Below are 17,375 nucleotides of genomic sequence, written 5' to 3'. Positions count from 1 at the left end.
ATCAAACGATCACTGTGGCATTACTGAGAGTTGAAAAACTGTCTAAATTCTTTCATCTTTAATAAAATGATCAGCGTTCTGCTCTACCAGGTGTAACAATTGAGTTTAACATCCAGGCATCCAAGAAAACGGAATTTATGACATTTAACGGAGTTAGAAGTTAGCAGGGAGTTTGCTCGCTAGCTTCTATCTAAATACAATATAGCATGTCCTGACTGCGGGGTTTTGGAAACAAATTAAAACGTACAGCTCTGCTATCACTTCCAGCATAAATGAAGACAGAAAACTAAACAGCAGTGACGTTTGTAGGGTTACTGAAGTTGGGCTAGCTGGTATATAATGATGTGCTACGTGACCGCTAGTGACACAGCTATGTTAGCATAATATAAACAAGCTAACTTTTTTCCACGCGATAAAAGTTAACGTGAGTGTTCTCGGTGGTCAGGAACAAATGTAATCGCATGGCAGGATGCTGTAAAAGGACCAAACTTCAGCCAGGAGAACAACTGAGATAATCCATCCACAATACGAGGTTAGTCATTCATATACTGCTGCATGGGCTGGGCTGTAGTTACATCCTAAGGTTTTAAAAACTGAGCTTAAATAAATGATTAGCGGTAATAAAAGCCGAGGGAGGTCAACAGTGATCACTGACTGTTTTAGGAGCTTTTTGAGATTAAATAGAAGAAAATACAAAACATTAAACATGTTGACATGTTCATTATCATCACTGCTTAATCAACACACATCTCTCTCTCTCTCTCTCTGTTTTTGTGAACAGTCCTTTCTTAAAAGCAGAAAATTAGATTGTAGTTGTTTTTGGCTAATCAACACAAAACCTTTTTCCTATGATTTCTTTCATCTACAATATAAATTCTTTCTGTTTTCACTCTTTTTTTTTTCTTTACAATAGCTGGTGACCTGCAGAATCACCGCTCTCACAATCAGAGGCAATTACTTTTACACAGCGCACAAAAACACTGTGACGTCAGACACATTCACACTCACTTTGTCATCTGCATAAATAAATCATGTGGCTGATGATATGTGCCATGGTGATCCATGTGTATGATCACAAGTTTATTTAATTATTTTTAACCCAACAAAACAAATAAACAAAAACATGATGCTGATGCTATAAACACTCTACACACATGAGTCAAGATGGAGGAAAACTGCTCACGGAAACGCTGCACACTCCAGTTATCACAGTTATCATAGTTCTGTTTCCCTCTCTTTGAGGAGTTCTCAGACAGCTCTCAATCTGATAATGTGTAGCTTGCTCATCAGCTCAGAAAAAAAAAAACCCCGCAGTGGCAAAGTCTTGCACTTTCATATTCAATTCAGCTTCTCCATCATGTACTTTTAGATGTGTCATACAGGGTTCAGCATATTAGTTGTTTTCACAGGTGTGCTCTATATCTCAACAATGGCTCATAATAAGAAGACAGTCTTTCACACAAGTCAAGTGCCTCTATGCACTTCATTAGTTTAAATATTTGCCTATATCACTTCACCTCATATGTCATTGTACTGAACTTGAGTAACCCCTAAGCTTAATGCAGATTACTTTTAGCAATTATCCACCTCAACTAAATCTATGGTCTGGAGCACAGGCTGTTGTCGATCAGGGCAAGCTAAAGAATAAACATTTTGTGTCAGCAAGGGGGTGGGGGAAAGCCATTCACCACAGCACATCTCAAGTGCTGCTGATGTGGGCTGGCCTTCTCCACATGCTCTTCAAGGCTGGTGTGTTTTCTGAAAACTTCTAACATTTGAATCTCTTCCATTTATAAGCCTGCGATTAACCGCACGGCTCAGGTCCGCGTGAAACCCGCGCGACCGTGCTCGCGTGAACCCCGCGCAGCTAAGGAGCCGTCGCTCTCTTTCATTTTTATTTAAATGCTTTGTGCTGCCAGGAGCAAAGTCCAGCATAAACGTCTGTCTCCCTCCGACTCACTCTTGGTTGCTTAGAAACCCATGATAACAACAACAGCCGGTGTCAAAGACCACGTGTTCTGCTCCGCACACACTCACACAACAACAACAACAACAACAACGACGACAGCAACGACAACAACACAAAATAGGCCTATTGTCCAGCACAATCTGGACCCCGCGGAACTTCTCAACACCCCACTGAGCGGTGGAGAACACACTACAGTACCCCACAAAGCGGTCTGTATTTCGCCCCACTAAGACGGCGAACCAAAAAAGTTCGAACTGCGCAACTCTGCGACTTAATGCTTCTGTACAAAAAAACCCCACTGAGCGGCTTTGTACATCACCCCACTTAGACGGCGAATTTTATCCCCACTGAGCGGCCACGGACAACGCCCCACTGAGCGGCGAAGACGTACAAACAATGAATTTTATCCCCACTGAGCGGCCACGGACAACTCCCCACTGAGCGGCGAAGATATACAGTTAGAGTTGGACTCTAAACTTACTCGGTGTTGCTCGGTGTTGTTTTTTGCCTCATAACTTTTGCACTGTCCACTTCCTGCTGTGACAAAACAAATTTCCCACGTGTGGGACTAATAAAGGTTATCTTATCTTATCTCTTATCTTAGCGTGTAATATCAGCCTCGAATCCCGCCGATCGTCATTCATCGAGGAGAAAAGACAGACAGTTAATCCACAGGAACTTCCTGGCTGACGTCAGTCTTTCAACGTGCCTCTCCTCCCCTCGGTGAATGTCGACTCCAGGGCTCCGGCATTGAAGGACCAATTAATGATAGGTTTGTAGCTTGAACCTATTCGCTGGAACGTTGAAGACAATATAATTACACAGCAAAGCAAGACACGAGTAGGCAAAGTTCTTCATGTTTCTCGTGCACGGGAGAGAACCGGACAGACGCCGTTCCTTCGCTTGACCCCAGTTGCTCTCTTCGTTCTCCCGTACCACTGTTCTTTTATTGAGGTTACATGAATATGCATAGGTTCATTAACATATGACGTCTACATACAAACAAAGAGTACCTTGCGTGTGTGTGTGTGTGTGTGTGCGTGTGTGTGTGTGTGTGTGTGTGCGCGCTGCTGATCAAAGGGTCATATAACATAAAAGCACACAAGCAAACATCCTTGGTCAGGAAGAGGGTAGCCTCCCCCTCACCCTAAATGGTTCAACCTAAATAACACGGTGAGGAAGTCCTGCAGTTCATCTAAACAAAAAGCACTTAAACTAAAACAAACGTAGCTACGTTAATCCTACCATAAAACAACAAGAGAAGGTACGACCTCTCTCATGCTCCCAAAGTGCTCTCTAATACACACAAAGTTTGCAGACTATCAAGGATCAAAACCTCTACCAATCTACAACTAATTACAAAACTCTAAGCATATATAAGTAAATATTTCTAAGCATAAATGACAATCAACAATACAAAACCTAACAACAGTAAGTAAGTACATATATACAAAGAGGACATTACGTGCAATAAGTGAGTGAATTGCATACATTCAGTTAAATAGAATAAAACAATCTGGACATTTATAGTTCAAAATTTGGGAATGTATATTGTGTGAGTGGGGTGTTAAAGTGGCTTGTGATGCAATGAAGTCAGAAGGATCAGGCGTGAAATGGGAATATGTGAGTCCTGTCTCAGTTCATTATGGTTGGTTGGGGGTTGGCCTGAGGGTGGAAGCTCCTCTTGAGCCTCTTTGTTCTTGTCCGGATGGTGCGGCACCTTTTGCCTGATTGCAGAATCTGGAACAATTTGTTGCTGGGGTGGAGCAAAGCTCAGTATCTGAGCTGCTCTGGCCCAGCATCTCTTAGTGTAAATGTCCTGTAGGAAGGGGAGAGCAGCCCCGCAGCAGCGTTCTGCCATACGGTCACTCTCTGAAGAGCTTTTTTGTCCTTGACAAAGCAGTTTCCATACCAAGATGTGCTGTTCTGTGTGAGGATGCTCTCCACAGCGCCTGTATAGAAAGTCCTGAGGATCCCTGGAGAGAACCTGAACTTCCTCAGTTGTCGTAGGTGGTACAGGCGCAGAATGTGGGCAGACCATGTCAAGTCTGAGAAGATGTGGACACTGAGGTACTTGAAGAACTGCACCCTCTCCACTGGAGCTCGGTGGATGATAATGGCCTTGTAGTCTCTATGTTGACTCCTTCTGAAGTCCACCACCAGCTCCTTGGCCTTGTCGATATTATCGACACCACGATGCCAGATTCTTCACTTCATCCATGTAGGCCACCTCATCGTTGTTGGAGATGGCACACAACGCCACTGTGTCGTCAGCAAACTTCACAATGGTATTGGAGCAATGAGTGGCCACACAGTCTGAAGTGTGGAGGGAGTATTACAGTGGCGAGAGTACACCCCCCTGTGGCGCTCCCGTCTTGATGGTGATGCTGTCGGAGATGCATCTACCCACCCTCACCACCTGAGTTCTGCCAGTGAGGAAGTCCAACACCCAGACAGCTGTTGAGTCCTACATCCCTCAACTTTGTGAACAGTCTGCTGGGCACTATTGTGACTGAACTGTAACAACTGTAACAATCGAAGTGAGCACACCTGCTAGTTGGTCAGCACAGCAGACGGCCGGTGATGCCATCTGGTCCTGCCGCTTTCATTGTGCTATAAAAAAAAACGCTGCAAAAGCACACAAAACGAAATAGGAAAAAACTAATTTCCAAAAGCACAAGGGAAGTGTTTCTGGGGAGACAATAACCCGACGGACCAGTTGCAGGAACTCAAAACATGCTAGGTGTGTTTTATCAATATTCACATAACACTAATGATGGATTTTTAGGCTAACACATTTACCTCTCATCTTTTCTTTCCTCACAAAACCGATAGATCCTCCACTTCTTTTAAGTGTCTCCCAGCGCAATTCTTAGCATATGTATATATGTTTGCAGTCGAGGGTCTATCGTGTGTCTGCCCGTATTAGGGCCGCAAACATGAACATGGTAAACAAGGATATTTTCACATGTCCAACGACCATTCCTCAGTTTACTTTGTTTAAAAGTATTAATTTGATTTTAAAAAAATTACATGCTGTTTTATTGATCTCTTCACCCTCAGGTTATTCCATGTTTCAATATTTTAATGCTTTTCAACGTAATGTTTTTATTTTAAATACAGTTTATTAAAAATAATCAGGTTTTGCATGACAAGTTTATATTGTTTGTATAGATTTTAGATTAATTCAATTTGCATTTTCTTTGAATATTTCCTGTTAAAACCAGTCCCCGAGTGCTATTTTTGTTTTTGTAATACCATTATTGTATTCATTGGAAATAACTGCCTAAATATTTTCTGTCTTATGTTTCCAAAAATATTTGAGATTTCTACCATGATGCAAAGCTTGATGGATACATTTTTTTAGCTGATTACAACCCAAAAATGTTACATTTGAACATGTAAAGCATAATTATTCAATCAAGTCTAGCTTTATTAATTGTTGTTGCACCCTCTGCAGCTCCTATTCTCTCTGCAGTGAAAAAGTGTTCAGCTGTTGCTAATTGAGCACACCTGATGGACGCTTTGGGGGAAGCACAGCAGTCTTTGTCTGAGCTAAAGTAGTTGGTACCACTAACTTATTATGGAACTTAAAAATAAAAGCTCTACTTTGTGAAATCCTGCTGTTAGTCTCTATATTTATGTAGAGGCTTATGAGTCGGGTCGTACCAAATGTATTTCCGCATTAAAGACTTTTTCTGCTTGTTTTACAAATCACTGAATGTTTCAAACACTTCAGTGTTAAGCGTTCTGTTGTTGTTTGAATAAAGTAAGTCACTGTGTGAATATGTCTGGTGATATTCATTGTTGTATACAAACTGATATCCTGTGATTTATCTTTGCTTAACCTGTAACCTGTAACACATTCAGGTTTGTTAGATAAACCCCAGCCTTCTTAATAAGATATTCATGCCTGGTTTCATTGATATCATATCCACCCAGAAATCTGGACTTCACCATTTTGTCCGTACATTATTATCTGAACAAAGCATTAAAAAAGCAGCAAAGTTAAAATGAATAATGGAAGAAATTTGTTAGCTTCTTTAAAAGTACATAGTGAAGTTTTTATTGATGAAATTATTTTTTTACAAAAAAAAAAAAAAAAGGGGGGGGGGGGGGGGCAGGGATAGCTCAGTAGGTAGAGTGGTGGCTCCATGATCAGAAGGTCGGGGGTTCGACTCCACTGAACGGTTACCCTGAGGTACCCCTGAGCAAGGTACCGTCCCTACACACTGCTCCCCGGGCGCTGCATTGGTGGCTGCCCACTGCTTCACTGAGTGAATGAGTTAAATGCAGAGGAGCAATTTCCCTATGGGGACTAACACAGTGGTTGTGCTTTTGTAACGTTGAGGTATGGACAGCTACGCACTGAGGCCTCAGTCCTGCCCACATTCTATTCTGTAAAAACTAAATTTTCACTGCTTTTATAACCTTTAGTGGGGAGAACATAGCTAGGATTTAATGCTTTAACAAATCTTTTGAATCCTTTGTCCTCCACAATGCTAAATGGCTGGGAGTCCTCAATCACCATGGTAACCAGGTCTTCATCTATTTGAGATTGTTCTCCTGAGGAAAAACAATAAAGACAAAGCACAAATATAAATATCACACACGTAACTTATAACAGTTGTATAATATTATTATATCATTTAGTAACATTACTGCATCCTATATTATCATGGCATTTGATGGCTCACCTGGTCTTGCTCCACAATCGGTGTTCCTCTTATTCTCATGCAAAGCTCTGTAGTGCCTAAGCATGGATGAGGTGTTGTTGTTATATCCCAGCTCCCTGGCACATAGAAAACACTTCACCTTGTACAAAAGTAAAGACAGCTTAACATAAATTGTGTTGCACCATCAGTATTATGAAAATACATCTTCTGTAGAAATTTACATACCTTGTTGGGAGGAATAAAATCAAAATGTTCCCACACAGGGGAGGACATCCTCCTCTTCTTAGCTGGCTCCATTCTCTCCTGACTTTCTCTCCTCACTCTCATAAACCTCCAAACTGTCTCCAAACTCACTAACCGCAGCTCTCCATCAAACACCCACATTTTGAATGAAGTCTGAGGGGTTTATATCGCTGTCATATCTCGTGGCAAAGTTCGAACCACTTCATGAACCAGTCACGTGGTACAGCCGGGCAGCGAGGCTTCGGACGTCATCATCATTTTCAGCTCCTCCCATAAATGAAGCAAGCCTCGATACGTGCATCGCGGAAACGCCCCCTCCATTACCCGACACAAGCTTTGAAGCCTCGATACAGAACGTCACATCACTATCTGTTGGTAACAGTCTGCTTCCAAAAGTTCTCTACAATAAACTGCGTGCAATAAAAAAAAAATACATATGTGACACTATTAATGAGGTATTAGCCTTGCAGATAAAAATCAATCCAACAATTTTGCCCTTTTACACCTTTCAAGGTGTAAATCCATAAATCCATAATAGAGCTGAAAGCCTCGGGTCCCTCCTGTGACTCTGTCACTGTTTAAAGAAGTCCAGACGCTTTTCTTTGCAAGCTCCTTTGTCACTGTTTAAAGTTACTGTTCATTAGACACATCTCTTAGAACTTCAATAAGATTTCTTTATTAATTCAAAATCAGTGTTGAGAAATCATGTTAACCACACTGGTACCTGAGTTAGTTTCATCCAGTGTCCAGCAGTCACTAGTAACAATAATCTTACCATTATACAGATTTCTGACCACATTTGAGGCAGGACATTGTCACGATCCTGGGTCTTTTGAACCACTGTTTTGAGTTGTAGTTTATTTTCATTTTTATGGTTTATGTTTAACTTCATTAGGTTATCTAACTTCATTTGTTTATTAGATTCCCCTTGTCTCTTCTACCCCTTAGTTTAATTTTAGTCTCCCTTTGCCCTTTATGTGTTTCATGCTGCATGTCTTATGTTGTCAAGTTTGTATTGTAATGTCTGCAACTCATGTTTCCTTTTTATTTTGAAGGTCCATCTCCTACGTCAGTGTAGTAAGCTTTGCTTCCCTTGTCTCGTTAGTGTCAGCTGTTTCCCCATGTGTTTCCACTTCCCCTAATCACCTTTGTCTGTATTTAGTCTGTGTGTTTCTGTTCATTTGTTGTCAGGTCGTCTGTTGTTCATGTTGTGTTTCCAAGTGTCAGGTATTGTTGCATCCAGGCCAAGTGTCATGTTGAGGGTTTTTTTGTTTTTATTTTTAGTTCACCCAGTTTAGGTTAATGTTAGTTTTGCTTCGGTTTGCCTTGCCCTTTGCTTGTACTTTTTTTTTTTACCAGCCTCATTAAACAGCTCGCTTTTTGTTAACATTCAAGTTTTGGTCCCTGTTCCATGGAGCCTGCGTTTTGGGTCCTTTTTGTCAATCCATAAAGTCTGCCTCCGCCAGACGGTGACAGACATCCAAGAGTCTTTTCCTCCACAGAATGAATTTGTATTGTGTAAATACTAGTGATGGGTAGATGAGGCCTCATTAAGCGTTTCAGCTCATTCCCCAAACTGTATCGATACTGTGTCGACCAGAGGCGGAGCCAGACATCTGAAACACCTGGGGCTTAGCCCTAAAGGGTAGTATGCGTGTGGGATTTTTTTTTTTTTTTTGGGGGGGGGGGGGTAGAAATGACTGAAAGATTAATTGGCTCTGCTTTGAGTTTTGTTCAAAAAAGAATGACTTCATATAGGGAAAAATATATATCACATGTATCGACACTGTGTCGACACAGTGTTGCTGTTTTGCTCCATACTGACACCTGCTGGACCTTAAATATCATTACAGGCAACTTACTTGAGACTCACAACAGACACTGATTCAGTGACCTAGTCATACTTGTATACACTGTAAGGTATTGTACTTTTCATGGAATCATTTTATCTTTTACATTTCAAATATTGTAGAAATCTTTAAAATATATTGTTGTAATGGAGACCAGGGGTTCCATTACCTGGTTGGTATTGTTAATAATAAATTGTTGGATTGGGAATTTAAAATGGGGTAATAAAGAACACATTATTTCTTATGGAGTCTTTTATTAGGTTATTTGACATACGATTAAATTGACAGCTTGTAACAGAAAAGAGACAGTGGGACTGGCCATCCTACCTGTGTCGGAGAAGAGCCAAAGTTAGAGATGCTTGCAGTTAATCATTTATCAATAACCTAAACATATGTGAAATGAGAACTTGTAAAGGTACTCACTGTTAGATATTTTAGTATTTTGGGAGCATGTACTGAATACCTTTTTTGATGATATTATACAAAGAACCCTGTTTCTGCAATGCCCTTTGTTTAAACTTCATCTCCTCTTGCTGTGACCCCATGGGCAACTTCCTTTGGCCTGCTGGTCTGGAAAATCCAACAGTTCATCTATATGTAAAGAAGGCACTTAAACTGGAACAGGCATAGCTGCGTTGATCCTGCCGTGGTACAATAGGACAGTGCATTCCTCGAGTGCACATCAAGTTTGCAGCCTGCTAAAGATCACACACCATTGATTATGTGCCTTTAGGTATATATGGTTAAACATTTACTAATGCAAATAACTACATGTAGTATTCTACCATGTGCAAACTTATATCACTAAAGGATTCTAAATGTCTAGTGTTTAATGGACCTGTCAAAAGTATGTTGAGATTATAGAAGGCCCCTTTCAGAGCTAGGGGGAACTTCCTTATATGGTTGTAACTTGTAACTTGAAACTTGTTGACACACGAACCCTTCTGCCTATAAAAACCCTGCACAGAAGAATAAACTTTGAGTTGATTTTGGGAAAGCAACCTGAAGCAGTCTCTGTATCATTTTGTTCTCCCAGGCTACTCCCGGCGCTGTAACTAACCCGCTGAACGGCATACCTGTGTGTTACTTTGAATAATTAATCTTATACAAAACTCTGCTTATCGCTGCCCACGTCTCGAAGGAAACTCGATCCACGGATGACCCGGAAGGAGAGATTTCTTTCACTCACCTGTCCTAGTTGCTTCTTGCAGGATGTGGAGCAAAAGAGTAAAAGCAGCTCAATCTCCTGTTTAAGAGCTCTTGGGGCAGACCAGTGTGCCAGGTTAGGGAGTATGGATAAAGAGGGTTTTAATTTAGATAGAAATGGGTGAAGCTTATGTTATTGGTTTGTTTATAGTATGTGTTGGAAATATGTATATGTTTGTGATGTGCTTTAATGTTATTGTATGTTTGTTTGTGTGGAGGGTTATTTGTTCATTTTGATTAGTTAACCCCCCATACTTGGGCTATTCCAGATGCTCACCTGGAAAAGGTAGAGTATAAAAGGAAGCCATTTTGTTTGGTTGTAGTTAGTGTTTTGCTGTTATCATGCTCCTTCTTTAATAAAGTGCCAATCCATGACTGTCTTTTACTCCAGTCTCGCATCATATTATTGGACAGAACCTATGACCGCCGGCCAAAACTGACAATTGTGAATGACATTAAGTGAAAATTAAAATGAAAGTATTGTGAATATAATATTACCCATTTAAATGTAATTGACTCAGAGTTTATTATAAATTTCTATTCAGAAAAATAAGTTCATCCAATGTTTTTGCATTCAGTCTATTGCGTTTTTTTTTAGTTTTTTTTTTACATCATTTCCCCAGCTTTGGATAACGCAGAGGCATAGATGAAGCTGGGGAACACAAAAACTGTAAAGCCAGGTGGAGAAGGTTTTGATAAGATGTCTTTCTCTCCGACACTCTCCACAATACTAAGGGGTTGGCAGTCCTTTATAATAAAATTCATTACTCCCTGGTCCAGAACAGTTTTCCTAGATGCTTGATTTCAAAACAATAAAATGCATATTAATAAAAAAACAATATGGGAAAAAAAAAAGCTGTTCAGTGTCTATATAGGTCTACCTGTGTTCATTCTTGGTGTGTTTTGTCTCCTCATTTTCATGTTTGGCTCTGTAACCTGCATAAAATGAAATAAATAATTTACACTGCAAGTCAAATTGCTGTTTTTTTTCTATTGTGACAGATTACACTAAAACAAAGACAGACAAACTATTTGCAGTTAAAAGATCAAAATGATCCCACACAGAAGAAACATTTCTGGGTTTTGTTCTAGCTCCATTTTGTTATGGAGAGATGTGTTTTTGTTTTTTGTTTTTTTGTTTTTTTTATCTTTGCGAGAGTAATTTTGAGGTTTTTTTTGGAGACCTCATTCCGTTGGCGGATGCGGATGCGGTACCTTTTAAACACAGTTTGGCGCGTCGGCAATGAGCGATACAGCAGCTGTATCGATCACGTGACTTTTTCTTAAAGCGACGCACGCACCGATACAGGCTTTGCTCTGTGAGCTTGATACAATGCATCAGTGTTGCTGGACTAGTAAATACCCTCCTTCGGCATATAGGGAGGTGGTGTGGTCATGTTGGATGCCACTGGAATAAAGGAAAATGACTCAGAACATACCAGTTAGAAGAAGTATGGTTAATATGCAAAACAATCATTAAGTGTAAAATTTTTTGATTCTTTAAACTTTAAGTTTTTGGAAAATAGGATTTCTCCCGTTCCTATAGTTCAATGTGAAGGATATTTCTTCCATCACTGTCCTAAAATTTTACTCCCTCACATTTGCATGCTGTTCAATGACAGGTGCAGCAAACCAGAGGTAAAAGAAACAAAAACCCAACTCAAACTGCAATTATTTCAACTGAAAAACTGAAAAGGAAAAAATATTTCAAACTGTCCATTTCTAAATTGATTGATGTCATGGTTTGTGAGGCAAACCATGTGGAATTAGAAGTGAGAGGATCCAGTTGCAGATACAAGGTGAAAAACCAAGCCTTTATTGTTGGCTGCACAAACGCTTTTACTTGCTAAAAACTCAGCCGCTTTGGTTGGTGGTACAGCAACAGCATGCAGTTTTTAATCTGTTGGGTATAAGGGAGAGTGATTTTACTGTTTTTTGGTCCTAAACATTGTGTGCTGTCCAGGATGCTGTTCTCAATAACATGATTGACATGTTCTTACAGAATATGTTATATTCTGTGTGTTAGGACAATTCTTCACAAGACGGGCCTAGCAGGGAAAATCCCCCGTTGCAGGCCAAAAAAGACCAAAACAATATTAATGATCTATCTGTCTATCTATGTACATATGTATATGTGTATATACCGTATGTCTAAACTGGTCATAGTGCACAAAAACCCTACCCAGTCCCCATTTTCCAATGATTGCCAAGTTCTCGCTCAGTGAGCTACCCTTTAATATATATGGGGAACCGAACATTGCCCTTGAACAAATAGCATGAAATGGTCCCAGTTGTATGCTAAAGTAAACCCATATTCAGATGCCTAAAATATCTTTTAAATTAAGTCTAAATGATGATACACTTTCAGATTAGCTACAGCAAAATGCACCAGGGTGTTTTCTCAGGGGAACTTTGAACTCAAAGCTTGTACTGTGATGCATTGTTAGATGAAGGTGCTTCTGAGCATGCCCTGACGAAATAAACATGAATGGTGCAATGTTTATGATCCCGTGCAAAGTTTCTCTCAGAAGACATGTTTGTTTATCAACTGTGTCTTTACCTTGCTCTGCACCATGTGAGCTTCAGTTCTCACTACAAAGATCCCCAGTCTTGACAACTCTCACATAAATGTATTTTTTCCCCAAGACGGTTATCAGTTTTACCACCTCACAAATGTCATTCTCATCCCTGCCAGTTAGAGCTTTTTCAATATGACTTGTTGTGCAGGCATAACATAAGGTTTTACTGACAAAATCCCGATGTGTCTGGCTTAAGACACATCTGTGTGCCTTCCCACACCATTTGGGAAACACTGCTTTGGATGCATGAAAAAGTGATGCGGATCAGTTATTTGCCTCTGCTGAATACACATGAAGATGTCATGATATATAAATGCATGCTAATATCATCAACTGAAGGAACAATAATTTCTTAGTTATTTAGTACAACACACAGTAAAAACTAATAATAATAATGGATTGGATTTATATAGCACTTTTCAAGACACCCAAAGCGCTTTACAATACCACTATTCATTCACTCTCACATTCACTCACTGGTGGAGGCAGCTACAGTTGTAGCCACAGCTGCCCTGGGGCAGACTGACAGAAGCGAGGCTGCCATATCGCGCCATCGGCCCCTCTGGCCAACACCAGTAGGCAAGTAGGGTAAAGGGTCTTGCCCAAGGACACAACGACCAGGACAGAGAGCCCAGGGATCGAACCGGCGACCTTCCGGTTACAGATGCGATTCCCAACCCCCTGAGCCACGGTCGCCCCTAAACTAGCACAACTCAGTTTAACACAGCAGAATATACATTTTGGAAAATGAAAACACATATGAAATAAAAAGGATTTCTGTTTGTTCAGTTGCTACATTTGTTTATTTGTTTATGCAAGAATGCATTAATCATGGCAGAAATAAAGTCAGTAACACCATTTACATGGATTTTTCTTATCAGTAGTATTAAAGCTCAAATCTATGCTATATTACATAATGTAGGCTAAAGTAATTATCATGTGGAAAATTCTAACAGCACTGTGGAATTGCATTTCTAAATGCTACATTAGTATGCAAAAAACAACCCTCCCCCCCAAAAAAAATCTTAATTTTTATAGATTTTTTTACATAAAATGAGAGGTGAAATTTCTTGAAAATGTATTAAAAACCCTTAAAACCTATCTAAATATATATTAAAGATACTGTCACAGCGGGGTACACTGGTCTATTTTAGAAACACCCAAAAGAAGATGCTGAGAGAGAATGTGTAGTTTAAACAAAAAGCAAGCCTTTTATTGTGGCTATTGATAATGAATAAAACAAACAAGAACAAGCTCTTATAGCTATGCTGGAAAAGTCCCTGAAACTATGAAAGAGATGAGACTGGTTATTGAAAGAAGCTTGAATAATGCATGTTGCTTTTCGTTGGATGCTGAGAAAACGGTGGATGCAGTGGTGGAGGCAATGGTTGATGCTGGGACAGGGGTGGAGGCAGCGGTTGATGCAGCGGTGGAGGCAATGGTGGATGCTGGGACAGGGGTGGAGGCAGCGGTGGATGCCGGGACAGCGGTGGATTCAGCGGTCGATGCTGGGACAGTGTTGGATACAGCGGTGGTTTCAGCGGTGGATGCAGCGGTGGATGCCAGGACAGCGGTGGAATCAGCGGTCGATGCAGTGGTCGATGTGGGGACAGCGGTGGATGAAACGGTGGATGCTGGGACAGCAGTGGATGCAGTGGTGGATGCAACGGTGGATGCAGCAGTGGAATCAGCAGTGGATGCAATGGTGGATACCGGGACAGCGGTGGATGCAGTGGTGGATGCAGCGGTTGATGCAGCGGTGGATGCCGGGACAGTGGTGGATGAAACGGTGGATGCAGCAGTGGATGCAATGGTGGATGCCGGGACAGTTGTAGATGCCGAGGTGGATGCAGCAGTGGAGGCAATGGTGGATGCCGGGACACCGGTTGATGCAGCGGTGGATGCCGCGGTGGATGCAGCGGTGGATGACGGGACAGCGGTGGATGCAGTGGTGGATTTGGCGGTGGATTCAGTGGTCGATGCAGCGGTCGATGCGGGGACAGTGGTGGATGAAACGGTGGATTCTGGGACAACGGTGGATGCAGCGGTGGATGCCGGGACAGCGGTGGATGCAGTGGTGGATTCAGCGGTTGAATCAGCGGTGGATGTCGGGACAGCGATGGATGCAGCGGTGGATGCAGCAGTGGATTCAGCGGTGGAATCAGCGGTGGATGCAGCGGTGGATGGCGGGACAGCGGTGGATGCAGCGGTGGATTCAGCGGTGGAATCAGCGGTGGATGCAGCGATGGATGCCGGGACAGCGGTGGATGCAGCGGTGGATGCAGCGGTGGATGCAGCGGTGGATGCCGGGACAGCGGTGGATTCAGCAGTGGATTCAGCGGTGGATTTCGGGACAGCGGTGGATGCAGCGGTGGATGCAATGGTGGTTGCCGGGACAGCGGTGGATGCAGCGGTGGATGGCGGGACAGCGGTGGATTCAGCGGTGGAATCAGCGGTGGATGCAGCGGTGGATGCCGGGAAAGCGGTGGATGCAGCGGTGGATGCAGCGGTGGATGCAGCGGTGGATTTCGGGACAGCGGTGGATGCAGCGGTGGATGCAATGGTGGTTGCCGGGACAGCGGTGGATGCAGCGGTGGATGGCGGGACAGCGATGGATTCAGTGGTCGATGCAGTGGTCGATGCGGGGACAGTGGTGGATGAAACAGTGGATTCTGGGACAGCGGTGGATGCAGCGGTGGATGCCGGGACAGCGGTGGATGCAGTGGTGGATTCAGCAGTGGATTCAGCGGTGAAATCAGCGGTGGATGCAGCGGTGGATGCCGGGACAGCGGTCGATGCAGCAGTGGATGCAGCAGTGGGTTCAGCAGTGGATTCAGCGGTGGAATCAGCGGTGGATGCAGCGGTGGATGCAGCGGTGGATGCCGGGACAGCTGTGGATTCAGCGGTGGATGTCGGGACAGCGGTGGATGCAGCGGTGGATGGCGGGACAGCGATGGATTCAGTGGTCGATGCAGTGGTCGATGCGGGGACAGTGGTGGATGAAACGGTGGATTCTGGGACAGCGGTGGATGCAGCGGTGGATGCCGGGACAGCGGTGGATGCAGTGGTGGATTCAGCAGTGGATTCAGCGGTGAAATCAGCGGTGGATGCAGCGGTGGATGCCGGGACAGCGGTCGATGCAGCAGTGGATGCAGCAGTGGGTTCAGCAGTGGATTCAGCGGTGGAATCAGCGGTGGATGCAGCGGTGGATGCAGCGGTGGATGCAGCGGTGGATGCCGGGACAGCTGTGGATTCAGCGGTGGATGTCGGGACAGCGGTGGATGCAGCGGTGGATGGCGGGACAGCGATGGATTCAGTGGTCGATGCAGTGGTCGATGCGGGGACAGTGGTGGATGAAACGGTGGATTCTGGGACAGCGGTGGATGCAGCGGTGGATGCCGGGACAGCGGTGGATGCAGTGGTGGATTCAGCAGTGGATTCAGCGGTGAAATCAGCGGTGGATGCAGCGGTGGATGCCGGGACAGCGGTCGATGCAGCAGTGGATGCAGCAGTGGGTTCAGCAGTGGATTCAGCGGTGGAATCAGCGGTGGATGCAGCGGTGGATGCAGCGGTGGATGCAGCGGTGGATGCCGGGACAGCTGTGGATTCAGCGGTGGATGTCGGGACAGCGGTGGATGCAGCGGTGGATGCAATGGTTGTTGCCGGGACAGCGGTGGATGCAGCGGTGGATGGTGGGACAGCGATGGATTCAGTGGTCGATGCAGCGGTCGATGCAGCGGTCGATGTAGGGACAGTGGTGGATGAAACGGTGGATTCTGGGACAGCGGTGGATGCAGCGGTGGATGCCGGGACAGCGGTGGATGCAGTGGTGGATTCAGCAGTGGATTCAGTGGTTGAATCAGGTGTGGATTCAGCGGTGGATTCAGCGGTGGATGTCGGGACAGCGGTGGATACAGCGGTGGATGTAGCGGTGGATGCAGCAGTGGATTCAGCAGTGGAATCAGCGGTGGATGCCGGGACAGCTGTGGATTCAGCGGTGGATGTCGGGACAGCGGTGGATGCAGCGGTGGATGCAATGGTTGTTGCCGGGACAGCGGTGGATGCAGCGGTGGATGGTGGGACAGCGATGGATTCAGTGATCGATGCAGCGGTCGATGCAGCGGTCGATGTAGGGACAGTGGTGGATGAAACGGTGGATTCTGGGACAGCGGTGGATGCAGCGGTGGATGCCGGGACAGCGGTGGATGCAGTGGTGGATTCAGCAGTGGATTCAGTGGTTGAATCAGGTGTGGATTCAGCGGTGGATTCAGCGGTGGATGCCGGGACAGCGGTGGATACAGCGGTGGATGTAGCGGTGGATGCAGCAGTGGATTCAGCAGTGGAATCAGCGGTGGATGCCGGGACAGTGGTGGATGCAGCGGTGGATGCAGCAGTGGATTCAGCAGTGGAATCAGGTGTGGATTCAGCGGTGGATTCAGCGGTGGATGTCGGGACAGCGGTGGATGCAGTGGTGGATTCAGCAGTGGATTCAGTGGTTGAATCAGCGGTGGATGCAGCGGTGGATGACGGGACAGCGGTGGATGCAGTGGTGGATTCGGCGGTGGATTCCGGGACAGCGGTGGATGTCGATGCAGTGATGGATGCAGCGGTGGAGGCAGCGGTGGATGCCAGGACAGTGGTGGATGAAATGGTGGATGCAGCAGTGGATGCAATGGTGGATGCCGGAACAGCGGTGGATTCAGCGGTGGATGCCGGGACAGTGTTGGATGCAGTGGTGGATTCAGTGGTGGATGCAGCGGTTGATGCGGGGACAGCGGTGGATGAAACGGTGGATGCAGCAGTGGATCCAGCAGTGGGTGCAATGGTGGATGCCGGGACAGCAGTGGAGGCA

Source organism: Aulonocara stuartgranti (assembly GCF_965226115.1).
Source record: "Aulonocara stuartgranti genome assembly, chromosome: 3".
NCBI lineage: Eukaryota > Metazoa > Chordata > Actinopteri > Cichliformes > Cichlidae > Aulonocara > Aulonocara stuartgranti.
Note: the sequence above shows the minus strand (reverse complement) of the source record.